Here is a 16751-nt window from a genome sequence, read left to right on the forward strand (position 1 = left end):
CCAAGTTATATGCCACAAATTACAAAAGATGAAAGGAAAGAAGGTTAAGTGGCAACAGATCCAAGATCTAAGGAAACTACATAACAGAATGGGATTATTCTTTTCTAGAAGTTTAACAACTTCCGTTTTACTGCTTCATATGTCTCGCGTCTCGCAGTCATTCCACTACGCTGGCCTCTTTCTCACTCTATGGGTTCCCTTAGTTATTTTAGAATGCCCAATATCACTTGTGTCATACATGCCTTTCATTTTCTGGCCCAAGTGTGTATCATTACCCAACTCTCCCCGGACAACCTTGTCCTCAAGGTTGAGATGAAGATATAATGTCTTGAGGGTGTCCTCTGGTTCCCATGCCCATGTAGCTTCACTGTAGGGTACTCCATCCCACCTGACAAGGAACTCTGTGTGTGTGGCTATTCCCCTGTTGCAGTAGTTGACGCTTACCCAAAATCTGAAGAGGACGGAGCTCCATCCTCCAACAGTCACCCTAGGGCCCTACAACAGTCACCCTAGGGGCCCTAACCAATCAAATCAACTAAAACTTAACTCACATACTACAACAAACTATACATCATATACCTAAATGAGTTACTAATTTTGCTCTTCCAGCACATGTTTTGAAACCCTTAAGCAATAACTATAAAAAAGAAAGCATAAAAAATAAAGACATTCAAAACAAGCAAAAACGAAAAAAAAAACAAGTTGCAATCTCCTCCGTCACTAACTAACAAGTCAATCATTTCATGTTTTTACTAAGCACTTCACAGTAAGTTTCAAAGAAAGAATGCAAGACAATAGTCCCATAGTGATTTACCTCACTTGCGGATCAGTTTTAGTAGCACCATCCATTTCAATGGTTGCACCATACCAAGCAAAGAAAAGAGGAGTTACATCAATTATAGTCAAATGTACTATGGGGGTAAGCATGAAAAAAAAACTAAATGAGTAGATGTATTAACATAATTGCCTAAAAGTGAGACATAAGCACCACAGAAATCTTGATGTGAAGGGCATAATCAGGTATGCCCCGGGGTCCTTGCGGATATATCAAGAAGAGGAATCGTCGTCCACATGTGCCTATATTTGTACAGTTAACTAATTGGAATGCATCATGTGAGATGCAATATCTAACTTCCGTCAACTCTTCTCCATGACATACCAATTCAGGTTGGATTTGATGAAACCCGATACGATCACCTACTGCTTGAATTAAATCCTGACGATAGTAATATCGATGCGGTAGACGATGATCCACGGGTACAATATTAGCTATCTGAAGGGCCTCAAAGAGATGCAATGATTCGAAAGCATTCATAACTTTTCGTAGATATGTGATTTGAGTGAAACCAGGGAACGAACACCTTTCGTGCTTCGCCCATTGGTATTCCCAAAAATCATCATTTCGCATGGTATACGAAGGCCACAACTTCTTCATTTCATTAGTCAAAACTTGAAGAAGCTACATTGAATTGCATAAATATTATTATTACATACATTGAATTGAATATTATTATTACATTACTACTAAAAAATAAAAAAGAGGTTGAATATAGAATCATCATTACCCATAGCACATTCAAATTCATCCCATGCCAAGCTACTAAGCAATTACGTGGTTGAGGTTCCTCGATGGTGGAGGGCCAGAACCCGTGGATAGTGAAGCCCGTTTTAGTAGGACGGACTAGGCAGGTACCACCATTAAAATGGTGGTGGTAGCAAAAAGTTGGCCCCAATTGTAGACTTAGAGTGAAAAAATCGTACCCATCAACCAAAGCAAAATCACACAAAAAACTAAGCAGAGAGCGCTGAATCGATCCTCATTGCAGGAGGAGATTGATCGGAGACCCAACTTCCCGCGTGAGTGCTTCACGCTCAAGATAGTTTTTGAATATATATATATATAATGTTTTATATATGATTTTTAAATAATCAAAATATTTTTAGATTATATTTTTTTAAGTTTATTTATATTCTTTTCTTATTCCTTTTTTAAAAAGAATAATCAAATAGTAATAATCAATTATTTTTTAAATGGGAACCCCTAGAGTTAGAAGGTGTATCTAAAAATTTGACCTTTGAAAAATGAGTGGATGTAATGTAAGGAGAATAAGTGTATCGTTGAGAATTTTGGTTTGTTGGAGATATGGAATGAAAAATAAACTCTTGTGGCGTTATTAACTGACTTTCTTGTTTGGGGAATCGATCAATCGCGAAAGAGAAGTATGTTATGCATTATGTATGCAGTGCATATTGTCGCATCTCAAAAAATACAATCATTCATAATGGTCGCGAAAGACCTTCAACGACTACTTGTACCACGGGTAGTGTCAATCTTCAACGGATATATTCTCAGCATCTATTTAAAGAAGAATATTGAAAACATTCAAAACAACAAGAGACTTGGTGAATGAATGTGGGTTGAAGAACACGTTACTATTGTACCAAAAAATTCCCCCTCTATATTTTTTGCTTTTCATCTAATTTATAACTTGAGATCCATCTATACTCGTTCATGTCTCATTCATGTGCATCATTCATTCATCATCAACACCTGCTAACAAGTATCATAGATTAAAGACTTACGACTTGCAAAGTTAGGGTTTACTGGTGGTTCAAGCCCTAGAAGTGTGGTATGGATCATCATATGGAATCATTTGGGGTAAAACCTAATTTCTTGATCTCGGGGAGATTAAGTTCAAGGAGATCACATCTTGACATTCATCTGGACATCAAAACTCTAACTTTTTACTGTGCTATTATGGGACTTTGTGATTGACCTTTTGGGGCATTGTTTTGATTACCTAAACCCTCATTGTGGGCCCATTGGTTTGAGATGTTGCTTGTGGGTCTCTATGTTTTATTTGAAACCCTAATCAGGGGTAGTTAGTACTTGAGTTCCTGGTTTGGTTGACTTTTGATTTGATCATCAAAACCCTAATTGATAGGTGCTCAGGGCCTTGGAGGTTGCACTTTGGCGTCCATTTTACATTAAAACCTAATACAATGATCTTGAGGTTGGTGAATCTCGTGGCTTGCTTTAAAGGGTATGAACATCCTTGTTGGCTTAGAGCATTGATGCATTGCTTGTGGTTGAGGCCTTTGGTTGTTGAACTTTAATCTATTTAAACCCTAGTCCTTGGTTTGTTATGATTGGTCTAAGGCATGCTTACATCTCATTACATGTTGTCACTTCATCCATTGACTATCTTGGTCATCATCTGGTCCAGGTTACACCCATTGGTCCCTTTGTGTGTCGAGGTTCATTTAAAATCAGTTGGTCCAAGGATTCATTATTTGCCTGGTCCAATCATTTCATAGTCATTGAGGTTTCTTCATTCATTCATGGATTCATTATTTGCTTGGTCCAATCATTTCATAGAAGTTAATTATAACTACTTCTAACTAGCATCGTGAATGATTGTATTTTTCGAGATGCGACAATATGCACCGCATATATAATGCATAACATACTTCTCTTTTGCGATTGATCTATTCCCCAAACAAGAAAGTCAGTCAATAACGCCACAAGAGTTTATTTTTCATTCCATATCTCCAACAAACCAAAATTCTCAACGATACACTTATTCTCCTTACATTACATCCACTCATTTTTTCAAAGGTTAAATTTTTAGATACACTTTCTAACTCTAGGGGTTCCCATTTAAAAAAAAAATTGATTATTACTATTTCTAAAAGTATTTAATTACTATTTGATTATTTGATTCTTTTCTTATTCATATGGTTATATTTATCATTTTTATTTATTATTAATATTTGATTATTCTGTTTTAAAAAAATAAATAAGAAAAGAATATAAATAAACTTAAAAATATAATCTAAAAATATTTTGATTATTTAAAAACTATATATAAAAATTATATATATATATATATATATATATATATATATATATATATATATATATATATATATATATATATATATATATATATATATATATACTTAAAAACTATCTTGAGCGTGAAACACTCAGGCGGGAAGTTGGGTCTCCAATCAATCTCCTCCTGCAATGAGGATCGATTCAGCTGCTCTCTGCTTAGTTTTTTGTGTGATTTTGCTTTTTGGTTCGGTTGATGGGTACGATTTTTTCACTCTAAGTCTACAATGGGGGCCAACTTTTTGCTACCACCACCACTTGAATGGTGGTACCTGCCTAGTCCGTCCTACTGAAACGGGCTTCACTATCCACGGGTTCTGGCCCTCCACCATCGAGGAACCTCAACCACGTAATTGCTTAGTAGCTTGGCATGAGATGAATTTGAATGTGCTATGGGTAATGATGATTCTATATTCAACCTCTTTTTTATTTTTTATTTTTTAGTAGTAATGTAATAATAATATTCAATTAAATATATGTAATAATAATGTTTATGCAATTCATGTAGTTTCCTCAAGTTTTGAATAATGAAATGAAGAAGCTGTGGCCTTCGTATACCATGCGAAATGATGATTTTTGGGAATACCAATGGGCGAAGCACGGAAGGTGTTCGTTCCCTGGTTTCACTCAAATCACATATCTACTAGAAGCTATGAATGCTTTCAAATCACTGCATCTCTTTGAGGCCCTTCAAATAGCTAATATTGTACCCGTGGATCATCGCCTGCTACATCGGTATTACTATCGTCAGGATTTAATTCAAGCAGTAGGTGATCGTATCGGGTTTCATCAAATCCAACCTGAATTGGTATGTCATGGAGAAGAGTTGACGGAAGTTAGATATTGCATCTCACATGATGCATTCCAATTAGTTAAGTGTACAAATACAGGCACATGTGGACGACCATTCCTCTTCTTGATATATCCGTAAGGACCCCGGTGCATACCTCATTATGCCCTTCACATCAAGATTTCTGTGGTGCTTATGTCTCACTTTTACGCAATAATGCCGATTATGTTACTACGTCTACTCATTTAGTTTTTTTTCATGCTTACCCCCATAGTACATTTGACTATAATTGATGTAACTCCTCTTTTCTTTGCTTGGTATGATGCATCCATTGAAATGGATGGTGCTACTGAAACTGATCCGCAAGTGAGGTAAATCACCATGGGACTATTGTCTTGCATTCTTTCTTTGAAACTTACTGTGAAGTGTTTAGTAAAAACATGAAATGATTGACTTGTTAGTTAGTGACGGAGGAGATTGCAACTTGTTTTTTTTTGTTTTTGCTTGTTTTGAATGTCTTTATTTTTGATGCTTTTTTTTAGTTATTGTTTAAGGGTTTCAAAACTTGTGCTGGAAGAGCAGAATTAGTAACTCATTTAGGTATATGATGTATAGTTTGTTGTAGTATGTGAGTTAAGTTTCAATTGATTTGATTAGTTAGGGCCCTAGGGTGACTGTTGTAGGGCCTATAAATTTTGGAAAGAGTACCTTGTCAAGGATGCTTCTTAGTTGGTGAGCCAAACAAGGTTGGAAGCCCACCTTTGTTGTCTCAGAAATCTCCTTTGAGAGTAGGAGTAACTCCAGAGAGAAAATAATTAGTCAGAGAAGAATAGTCCAAGCTTTTCTGATTTTTCTTCTTCATTGCAATCTCCAAGTTATATGCCACAAATTACAAAAGATGAAAGGAAAGAAGGTTAAGTGGCAACAGATCCAAGATCTAAGGAAACTACATAACAGAATGGGATTATTCTTTTCTAGAAGTTTAACAACTTCCGTTTTACTGCTTCATATGTCTCGCGTCTCGCAGTCATTCCACTACGCTGGCCTCTTTCTCACTCTATGGGTTCCCTTAGTTATTTTAGAATGCCCAATATCACTTGTGTCATACATGCCTTTCATTTTCTGGCCCAAGTGTGTATCATTACCCAACTCTCCCCGGACAACCTTGTCCTCAAGGTTGAGATGAAGATATAATGTCTTGAGGGTGTCCTCTGGTTCCCATGCCCATGTAGCTTCACTGTAGGGTACTCCATCCCACCTGACAAGGAACTCTGTGTGTGTGGCTATTCCCCTGTTGCAGTAGTTGACGCTTACCCAAAATCTGAAGAGGACGGAGCTCCATCCTCCAACAGTCACCCTAGGGCCCTACAACAGTCACCCTAGGGGCCCTAACCAATCAAATCAACTAAAACTTAACTCACATACTACAACAAACTATACATCATATACCTAAATGAGTTACTAATTTTGCTCTTCCAGCACATGTTTTGAAACCCTTAAGCAATAACTATAAAAAAGAAAGCATAAAAAATAAAGACATTCAAAACAAGCAAAAACGAAAAAAAAAACAAGTTGCAATCTCCTCCGTCACTAACTAACAAGTCAATCATTTCATGTTTTTACTAAGCACTTCACAGTAAGTTTCAAAGAAAGAATGCAAGACAATAGTCCCATAGTGATTTACCTCACTTGCGGATCAGTTTTAGTAGCACCATCCATTTCAATGGTTGCACCATACCAAGCAAAGAAAAGAGGAGTTACATCAATTATAGTCAAATGTACTATGGGGGTAAGCATGAAAAAAAAACTAAATGAGTAGATGTATTAACATAATTGCCTAAAAGTGAGACATAAGCACCACAGAAATCTTGATGTGAAGGGCATAATCAGGTATGCCCCGGGGTCCTTGCGGATATATCAAGAAGAGGAATCGTCGTCCACATGTGCCTATATTTGTACAGTTAACTAATTGGAATGCATCATGTGAGATGCAATATCTAACTTCCGTCAACTCTTCTCCATGACATACCAATTCAGGTTGGATTTGATGAAACCCGATACGATCACCTACTGCTTGAATTAAATCCTGACGATAGTAATATCGATGCGGTAGACGATGATCCACGGGTACAATATTAGCTATCTGAAGGGCCTCAAAGAGATGCAATGATTCGAAAGCATTCATAACTTTTCGTAGATATGTGATTTGAGTGAAACCAGGGAACGAACACCTTTCGTGCTTCGCCCATTGGTATTCCCAAAAATCATCATTTCGCATGGTATACGAAGGCCACAACTTCTTCATTTCATTAGTCAAAACTTGAAGAAGCTACATTGAATTGCATAAATATTATTATTACATACATTGAATTGAATATTATTATTACATTACTACTAAAAAATAAAAAGAGGTTGAATATAGAATCATCATTACCCATAGCACATTCAAATTCATCCCATGCCAAGCTACTAAGCAATTACGTGGTTGAGGTTCCTCGATGGTGGAGGGCCAGAACCCGTGGATAGTGAAGCCCGTTTTAGTAGGACGGACTAGGCAGGTACCACCATTAAAATGGTGGTGGTAGCAAAAAGTTGGCCCCAATTGTAGACTTAGAGTGAAAAAATCGTACCCATCAACCAAAGCAAAATCACACAAAAAACTAAGCAGAGAGCGCTGAATCGATCCTCATTGCAGGAGGAGATTGATCGGAGACCCAACTTCCCGCGTGAGTGCTTCACGCTCAAGATAGTTTTTGAATATATATATATAATGTTTTATATATGATTTTTAAATAATCAAAATATTTTTAGATTATATTTTTTTAAGTTTATTTATATTCTTTTCTTATTCCTTTTTTAAAAAGAATAATCAAATAGTAATAATAAATAAAAATGATAAATATAACAATATGAATAAGAAAAGACTCAAATAGTAATTAAATACTTTTAGAAATAGTAATAATCAATTATTTTTAAAATGGGAACCCCTAGAGTTAGAAGGTGTATCTAAAAATTTGACCTTTGAAAAATGAGTGGATGTAATGTAAGGAGAATAAGTGTATCGTTGAGAATTTTGGTTTGTTGGAGATATGGAATGAAAAATAAACTCTTGTGGCGTTATTAACTGACTTTCTTGTTTGGGGAATCGATCAATCGCGAAAGAGAAGTATGTTATGCATTATGTATGCAGTGCATATTGTCGCATCTCAAAAAATACAATCATTCATAATGGTCGCGAAAGACCTTCAACGACTACTTGTACCACGGGTAGTGTCAATCTTCAACGGATATATTCTCAGCATCTATTTAAAGAAGAATATTGAAAACATTCAAAACAACAAGAGACTTGGTGAATGAATGTGGGTTGAAGAACACGTTACTATTGTACCAAAAAATTCCCCCTCTATATTTTTTGCTTTTCATCTAATTTATAACTTGAGATCCATCTATACTCGTTCATGTCTCATTCATGTGCATCATTCATTCATCATCAACACCTGCTAACAAGTATCATAGATTCAAGACTTACGACTTGCAAAGTTAGGGTTTACTGGTGGTTCAAGCCCTAGAAGTGTGGTATGGATCATCATATGGAATCATTTGGGGTAAAACCTAATTTCTTGATCTCGGGGAGATTAAGTTCAAGGAGATCACATCTTGACATTCATCTGGACATCAAAACTCTAACTTTTTACTGTGCTATTATGGGACTTTGTGATTGACCTTTTGGGGCATTGTTTTGATTACCTAAACCCTCATTGTGGGCCCATTGGTTTGAGATGTTGCTTGTGGGTCTCTATGTTTTATTTGAAACCCTAATCAGGGGTAGTTAGTACTTGAGTTCCTGGTTTGGTTGACTTTTGATTTGATCATCAAAACCCTAATTGATAGGTGCTCAGGGCCTTGGAGGTTGCACTTTGGCGTCCATTTTACATTAAAACCTAATACAATGATCTTGAGGTTGGTGAATCTCGTGGCTTGCTTTAAAGGGTATGAACATCCTTGTTGGCTTAGAGCATTGATGCATTGCTTGTGGTTGAGGCCTTTGGTTGTTGAACTTTAATCTATTTAAACCCTAGTCCTTGGTTTGTTATGATTGGTCTAAGGCATGCTTACATCTCATTACATGTTGTCACTTCATCCATTGACTATCTTGGTCATCATCTGGTCCAGGTTACACCCATTGGTCCCTTTGTGTGTCGAGGTTCATTTAAAATCAGTTGGTCCAAGGATTCATTATTTGCCTGGTCCAATCATTTCATAGTCATTGAGGTTTCTTCATTCATTCATGGATTCATTATTTGCTTGGTCCAATCATTTCATAGAAGTTAATTATAACTACTTCTAACTAGCATCGTGAATGATTGTATTTTTCGAGATGCGACAATATGCACCGCATATATAATGCATAACATACTTCTCTTTTGCGATTGATCTATTCCCCAAACAAGAAAGTCAGTCAATAACGCCACAAGAGTTTATTTTTCATTCCATATCTCCAACAAACCAAAATTCTCAACGATACACTTATTCTCCTTACATTACATCCACTCATTTTTTCAAAGGTTAAATTTTTAGATACACTTTCTAACTCTAGGGGTTCCCATTTAAAAAAAAATTGATTATTACTATTTCTAAAAGTATTTAATTACTATTTGATTATTTGATTCTTTTCTTATTCATATGGTTATATTTATCATTTTTATTTATTATTAATATTTGATTATTCTTTTTTAAAAAATAAATAAGAAAAGAATATAAATAAACTTAAAAAATATAATCTAAAAATATTTTGATTATTTAAAAACTATATATAAAACATATATATATATATATATATATATATATATATATATATATATATATATATATATATATATATATATATATATATATATATATATATATATATATATATATATATACTTAAAAACTATCTTGAGCGTGAAACACTCAGGCGGGAAGTTGGGTCTCCAATCAATCTCCTCCTGCAATGAGGATCGATTCAGCTGCTCTCTGCTTAGTTTTTTGTGTGATTTTGCTTTTTGGTTCGGTTGATGGGTACGATTTTTTCACTCTAAGTCTACAATGGGGGCCAACTTTTTGCTACCACCACCACCACTTGAATGGTGGTACCTGCCTAGTCCGTCCTACTGAAACGGGCTTCACTATCCACGGGTTCTGGCCCTCCACCATCGAGGAACCTCAACCACGTAATTGCTTAGTAGCTTGGCATGAGATGAATTTGAATGTGCTATGGGTAATGATGATTCTATATTCAACCTCTTTTTTATTTTTTATTTTTTAGTAGTAATGTAATAATAATATTCAATTAAATATATGTAATAATAATGTTTATGCAATTCATGTAGTTTCCTTAAGTTTTGAATAATGAAATGAAGAAGCTGTGGCCTTCGTATACCATGCGAAATGATGATTTTTGGGAATACCAATGGGCGAAGCACGGAAGGTGTTCGTTCCCTGGTTTCACTCAAATCACATATCTACTAGAAGCTATGAATGCTTTCAAATCACTGCATCTCTTTGAGGCCCTTCAAATAGCTAATATTGTACCCGTGGATCATCGCCTGCTACATCGGTATTACTATCGTCAGGATTTAATTCAAGCAGTAGGTGATCGTATCGGGTTTCATCAAATCCAACCTGAATTGGTATGTCATGGAGAAGAGTTGACGGAAGTTAGATATTGCATCTCACATGATGCATTCCAATTAGTTAAGTGTACAAATACAGGCACATGTGGACGACCATTCCTCTTCTTGATATATCCGTAAGGACCCCGGTGCATACCTCATTATGCCCTTCACATCAAGATTTCTGTGGTGCTTATGTCTCACTTTTACGCAATAATGCCGATTATGTTACTACGTCTACTCATTTAGTTTTTTTTCATGCTTACCCCCATAGTACATTTGACTATAATTGATGTAACTCCTCTTTTCTTTGCTTGGTATGATGCATCCATTGAAATGGATGGTGCTACTGAAACTGATCCGCAAGTGAGGTAAATCACCATGGGACTATTGTCTTGCATTCTTTCTTTGAAACTTACTGTGAAGTGTTTAGTAAAAACATGAAATGATTGACTTGTTAGTTAGTGACGGAGGAGATTGCAACTTGTTTTTTTTTTTTGTTTTTGCTTGTTTTGAATGTCTTTATTTTTGATGCTTTTTTTTAGTTATTGTTTAAGGGTTTCAAAACTTGTGTTGGAAGAGCAGAATTAGTAACTCATTTAGGTATATGATGTATAGTTTGTTGTAGTATGTGAGTTAAGTTTCAATTGATTTGATTAGTTAGGGCCCTAGGGTGACTGTTGTAGGGCCTATAAATTCTGGAAAGAGTACCTTGTCAAGGATGCTTCTTAGTTGGTGAGCCAAACAAGGTTGGAAGCCCACCTTTGTTGTCTCAGAAATCTCCTTTGAGAGTAGGAGTAACTCCAGAGAGAAAATAATTAGTCAGAGAAGAATAGTCCAAGCTTTTCTGATTTTTCTTCTTCATTGCAATCTCCAAGTTATATGCCACAAATTACAAAAGATGAAAGGAAAGAAGGTTAAGTGGCAACAGATCCAAGATCTAAGGAAACTACATAACAGAATGGGATTATTCTTTTCTAGAAGTTTAACAACTTCCGTTTTACTGCTTCATATGTCTCGCGTCTCGCAGTCATTCCACTACGCTGGCCTCTTTCTCACTCTATGGGTTCCCTTAGTTATTTTAGAATGCCCAATATCACTTGTGTCATACATGCCTTTCATTTTCTGGCCCAAGTGTGTATCATTACCCAACTCTCCCCGGACAACCTTGTCCTCAAGGTTGAGATGAAGATATAATGTCTTGAGGGTGTCCTCTGGTTCCCATGCCCATGTAGCTTCACTGTAGGGTACTCCATCCCACCTGACAAGGAACTCTGTGTGTGTGGCTATTCCCCTGTTGCAGTAGTTGACGCTTACCCAAAATCTGAAGAGGACGGAGCTCCATCCTCCAACAGTCACCCTAGGGCCCTACAACAGTCACCCTAGGGGCCCTAACCAATCAAATCAACTAAAACTTAACTCACATACTACAACAAACTATACATCATATACCTAAATGAGTTACTAATTTTGCTCTTCCAGCACATGTTTTGAAACCCTTAAGCAATAACTATAAAAAAGAAAGCATAAAAAATAAAGACATTCAAAACAAGCAAAAACGAAAAAAAAAACAAGTTGCAATCTCCTCCGTCACTAACTAACAAGTCAATCATTTCATGTTTTTACTAAGCACTTCACAGTAAGTTTCAAAGAAAGAATGCAAGACAATAGTCCCATAGTGATTTACCTCACTTGCGGATCAGTTTTAGTAGCACCATCCATTTCAATGGTTGCACCATACCAAGCAAAGAAAAGAGGAGTTACATCAATTATAGTCAAATGTACTATGGGGGTAAGCATGAAAAAAAAACTAAATGAGTAGATGTATTAACATAATTGCCTAAAAGTGAGACATAAGCACCACAGAAATCTTGATGTGAAGGGCATAATCAGGTATGCCCCGGGGTCCTTGCGGATATATCAAGAAGAGGAATCGTCGTCCACATGTGCCTATATTTGTACAGTTAACTAATTGGAATGCATCATGTGAGATGCAATATCTAACTTCCGTCAACTCTTCTCCATGACATACCAATTCAGGTTGGATTTGATGAAACCCGATACGATCACCTACTGCTTGAATTAAATCCTGACGATAGTAATATCGATGCGGTAGACGATGATCCACGGGTACAATATTAGCTATCTGAAGGGCCTCAAAGAGATGCAATGATTCGAAAGCATTCATAACTTTTCGTAGATATGTGATTTGAGTGAAACCAGGGAACGAACACCTTTCGTGCTTCGCCCATTGGTATTCCCAAAAATCATCATTTCGCATGGTATACGAAGGCCACAACTTCTTCATTTCATTAGTCAAAACTTGAAGAAGCTACATTGAATTGCATAAATATTATTATTACATACATTGAATTGAATATTATTATTACATTACTACTAAAAAATAAAAAAGAGGTTGAATATAGAATCATCATTACCCATAGCACATTCAAATTCATCCCATGCCAAGCTACTAAGCAATTACGTGGTTGAGGTTCCTCGATGGTGAAGGGCCAGAACCCGTGGATAGTGAAGCCCGTTTTAGTAGGACGGACTAGGCAGGTACCACCATTAAAATGGTGGTGGTAGCAAAAAGTTGGCCCCAATTGTAGACTTAGAGTGAAAAAATCGTACCCATCAACCAAAGCAAAATCACACAAAAAACTAAGCAGAGAGCGCTGAATCGATCCTCATTGCAGGAGGAGATTGATCGGAGACCCAACTTCCCGCGTGAGTGCTTCACGCTCAAGATAGTTTTTGAATATATATATATAATGTTTTATATATGATTTTTAAATAATCAAAATATTTTTAGATTATATTTTTTTAAGTTTATTTATATTCTTTTCTTATTCCTTTTTTAAAAAGAATAATCAAATAGTAATAATAAATAAAAATGATAAATATAACAATATGAATAAGAAAAGAATCAAATAGTAATTAAATACTTTTAGAAATAGTAATAATCAATTATTTTTTAATGGGAACCCCTAGAGTTAGAAGGTGTATCTAAAAATTTGACCTTTGAAAAATGAGTGGATGTAATGTAAGGAGAATAAGTGTATCGTTGAGAATTTTGGTTTGTTGGAGATATGGAATGAAAAATAAACTCTTGTGGCGTTATTGACTGACTTTCTTGTTTGGGGAATCGATCAATCGCGAAAGAGAAGTATGTTATGCATTATGTATGCAGTGCATATTGTCGCATCTCAAAAAATACAATCATTCATAATGGTCGCGAAAGACCTTCAACGACTACTTGTACCACGGGTAGTGTCAATCTTCAACGGATATATTCTCAGCATCTATTTAAAGAAGAATATTGAAAACATTCAAAACAACAAGAGACTTGGTGAATGAATGTGGGTTGAAGAACACGTTACTATTGTACCAAAAAATTCCCCCTCTATATTTTTTGCTTTTCATCTAATTTATAACTTGAGATCCATCTATACTCGTTCATGTCTCATTCATGTGCATCATTCATTCATCATCAACACCTGCTAACAAGTATCATAGATTCAAGACTTACGACTTGCAAAGTTAGGGTTTACTGGTGGTTCAAGCCCTAGAAGTGTGGTATGGATCATCATATGGAATCATTTGGGGTAAAACCTAATTTCTTGATCTCGGGGAGATTAAGTTCAAGGAGATCACATCTTGACATTCATCTGGACATCAAAACTCTAACTTTTTACTGTGCTATTATGGGACTTTGTGATTGACCTTTTGGGGCATTGTTTTGATTACCTAAACCCTCATTGTGGGCCCATTGGTTTGAGATGTTGCTTGTGGGTCTCTATGTTTTATTTGAAACCCTAATCAGGGGTAGTTAGTACTTGAGTTCCTGGTTTGGTTGACTTTTGATTTGATCATCAAAACCCTAATTGATAGGTGCTCAGGGCCTTGGAGGTTGCACTTTGGCGTCCATTTTACATTAAAACCTAATACAATGATCTTGAGGTTGGTGAATCTCGTGGCTTGCTTTAAAGGGTATGAACATCCTTGTTGGCTTAGAGCATTGATGCATTGCTTGTGGTTGAGGCCTTTGGTTGTTGAACTTTAATCTATTTAAACCCTAGTCCTTGGTTTGTTATGATTGGTCTAAGGCATGCTTACATCTCATTACATGTTGTCACTTCATCCATTGACTATCTTGGTCATCATCTGGTCCAGGTTACACCCATTGGTCCCTTTGTGTGTCGAGGTTCATTTAAAATCAGTTGGTCCAAGGATTCATTATTTGCCTGGTCCAATCATTTCATAGTCATTGAGGTTTCTTCATTCATTCATGGATTCATTATTTGCTTGGTCCAATCATTTCATAGAAGTTAATTATAACTACTTCTAACTAGCATCGTGAATGATTGTATTTTTCGAGATGCGACAATATGCACCGCATATATAATGCATAACATACTTCTCTTTTGCGATTGATCTATTCCCCAAACAAGAAAGTCAGTCAATAACGCCACAAGAGTTTATTTTTCATTCCATATCTCCAACAAACCAAAATTCTCAACGATACACTTATTCTCCTTACATTACATCCACTCATTTTTTCAAAGGTTAAATTTTTAGATACACTTTCTAACTCTAGGGGTTCCCATTTAAAAAAAAAATTGATTATTACTATTTCTAAAAGTATTTAATTACTATTTGATTATTTGATTCTTTTCTTATTCATATGGTTATATTTATCATTTTATTATTATTAATATTTGATTATTCTTTTTTAAAAAATAAATAAGAAAAGAATATAAATAAACTTAAAAAATATAATCTAAAAATATTTGATTATTTAAAAACTATATATAAAACTTATAATATATATATAATATATATATATAATATATATATATATATATATATATATATATATATATATATATATATATATATATATATATATAATTATATATATATATATATATATATACATACTTAAAAACTATCTTGAGCGTGAAACACTCAGGCGGGAAGTTGGGTCTCCAATCAATCTCCTCCTGCAATGAGGATCGATTCAGCTGCTCTCTGCTTAGTTTTTTGTGTGATTTTGCTTTTTGGTTCGGTTGATGGGTACGATTTTTTCACTCTAAGTCTACAATGGGGGCCAACTTTTTGCTACCACCACCACCACTTGAATGGTGGTACCTGCCTAGTCCGTCCTACTGAAACGGGCTTCACTATCCACGGGTTCTGGCCCTCCACCATCGAGGAACCTCAACCACGTAATTGCTTAGTAGCTTGGCATGAGATGAATTTGAATGTGCTATGGGTAATGATGATTCTATATTCAACCTCTTTTTTTATTTTTATTTTTAGTAGTAATGTAATAATAATATTCAATTAAATATATGTAATAATAATGTTTATGCAATTCATGTAGTTTCCTTAAGTTTTGAATAATGAAATGAAGAAGCTGTGGCCTTCGTATACCATGCGAAATGATGATTTTTGGGAATACCAATGGGCGAAGCACGGAAGGTGTTCGTTCCCTGGTTTCACTCAAATCACATATCTACTAGAAGCTATGAATGCTTTCAAATCACTGCATCTCTTTGAGGCCCTTCAAATAGCTAATATTGTACCCGTGGATCATCGCCTGCTACATCGGTATTACTATCGTCAGGATTTAATTCAAGCAGTAGGTGATCGTATCGGGTTTCATCAAATCCAGTCTGAATTGGTATGTCATGGAGAAGAGTTGACGGAAGTTAGATATTGCATCTCACATGATGCATTCCAATTAGTTAAGTGTACAAATACAGGCACATGTGGACGACCATTCCTCTTCTTGATATATCCGTAAGGACCCCGGTGCATACCTCATTATGCCCTTCACATCAAGATTTCTGTGGTGCTTATGTCTCACTTTTACGCAATAATGCCGATTATGTTATTACGTCTACTCATTTAGTTTTTTTTCATGCTTACCCCCATAGTACATTTGACTATAATTGATGTAACTCCTCTTTTCTTTGCTTGGTATGATGCATCCATTGAAATGGATGGTGCTATTGAAACTGATCCGCAAGTGAGGTAAATCACCATGGGACTATTGTCTTGCATTCTTTCTTTGAAACTTACTGTGAAGTGTTTAGTAAAAACATGAAATGATTGACTTGTTAGTTAGTGACGGAGGAGATTGCAACTTGTTTTTTTTTGTTTTTGCTTGTTTTGAATGTCTTTATTTTTGATACTTTTTTTAGTTATTGTTTAAGGGTTTCAAAACTTGTGCTGGAAGAGCAGAATTAGTAACTCATTTAGGTATATGATGTATAGTTTGTTGTAGTATGTGAGTTAAGTTTCAATTGATTTGATTAGTTAGGGCCCTAGGGTGACTGTTGTAGGGCCTATAAATTCTGGAAAGAGTACCTTGTCAAGGATGCTTCTTAGTTGGTGAGCC

The 16751-nt window shown here is 35.6% G+C and overlaps 1 long non-coding RNA gene across 3 annotated transcripts in view; it reads left to right on the forward strand.

Annotated features, from left to right (window-relative positions):
• LOC127097541 (uncharacterized) overlaps positions 1 to 16751 on the forward strand; it is a 48444-nt gene that overhangs the window by 13529 nt on the left and 18164 nt on the right. Inside the window, exon 4 of one of the 3 annotated variants that reach the window (XR_007793072.1) lies at positions 4407 to 5156. The exons of the other annotated variants lie outside the window; for them this stretch is intronic. This is a non-coding gene — a long non-coding RNA (uncharacterized LOC127097541). Of the gene's footprint in view, positions 1 to 4406; positions 5157 to 16751 lie in introns of those variants that run through there. 3 annotated transcript variants of the gene reach the window in all.

This window comes from Lathyrus oleraceus, chromosome 6 (assembly GCF_024323335.1).
Source record: "Lathyrus oleraceus cultivar Zhongwan6 chromosome 6, CAAS_Psat_ZW6_1.0, whole genome shotgun sequence".
In the NCBI taxonomy this organism is placed as follows: domain Eukaryota; kingdom Viridiplantae; phylum Streptophyta; class Magnoliopsida; order Fabales; family Fabaceae; genus Lathyrus; species Lathyrus oleraceus.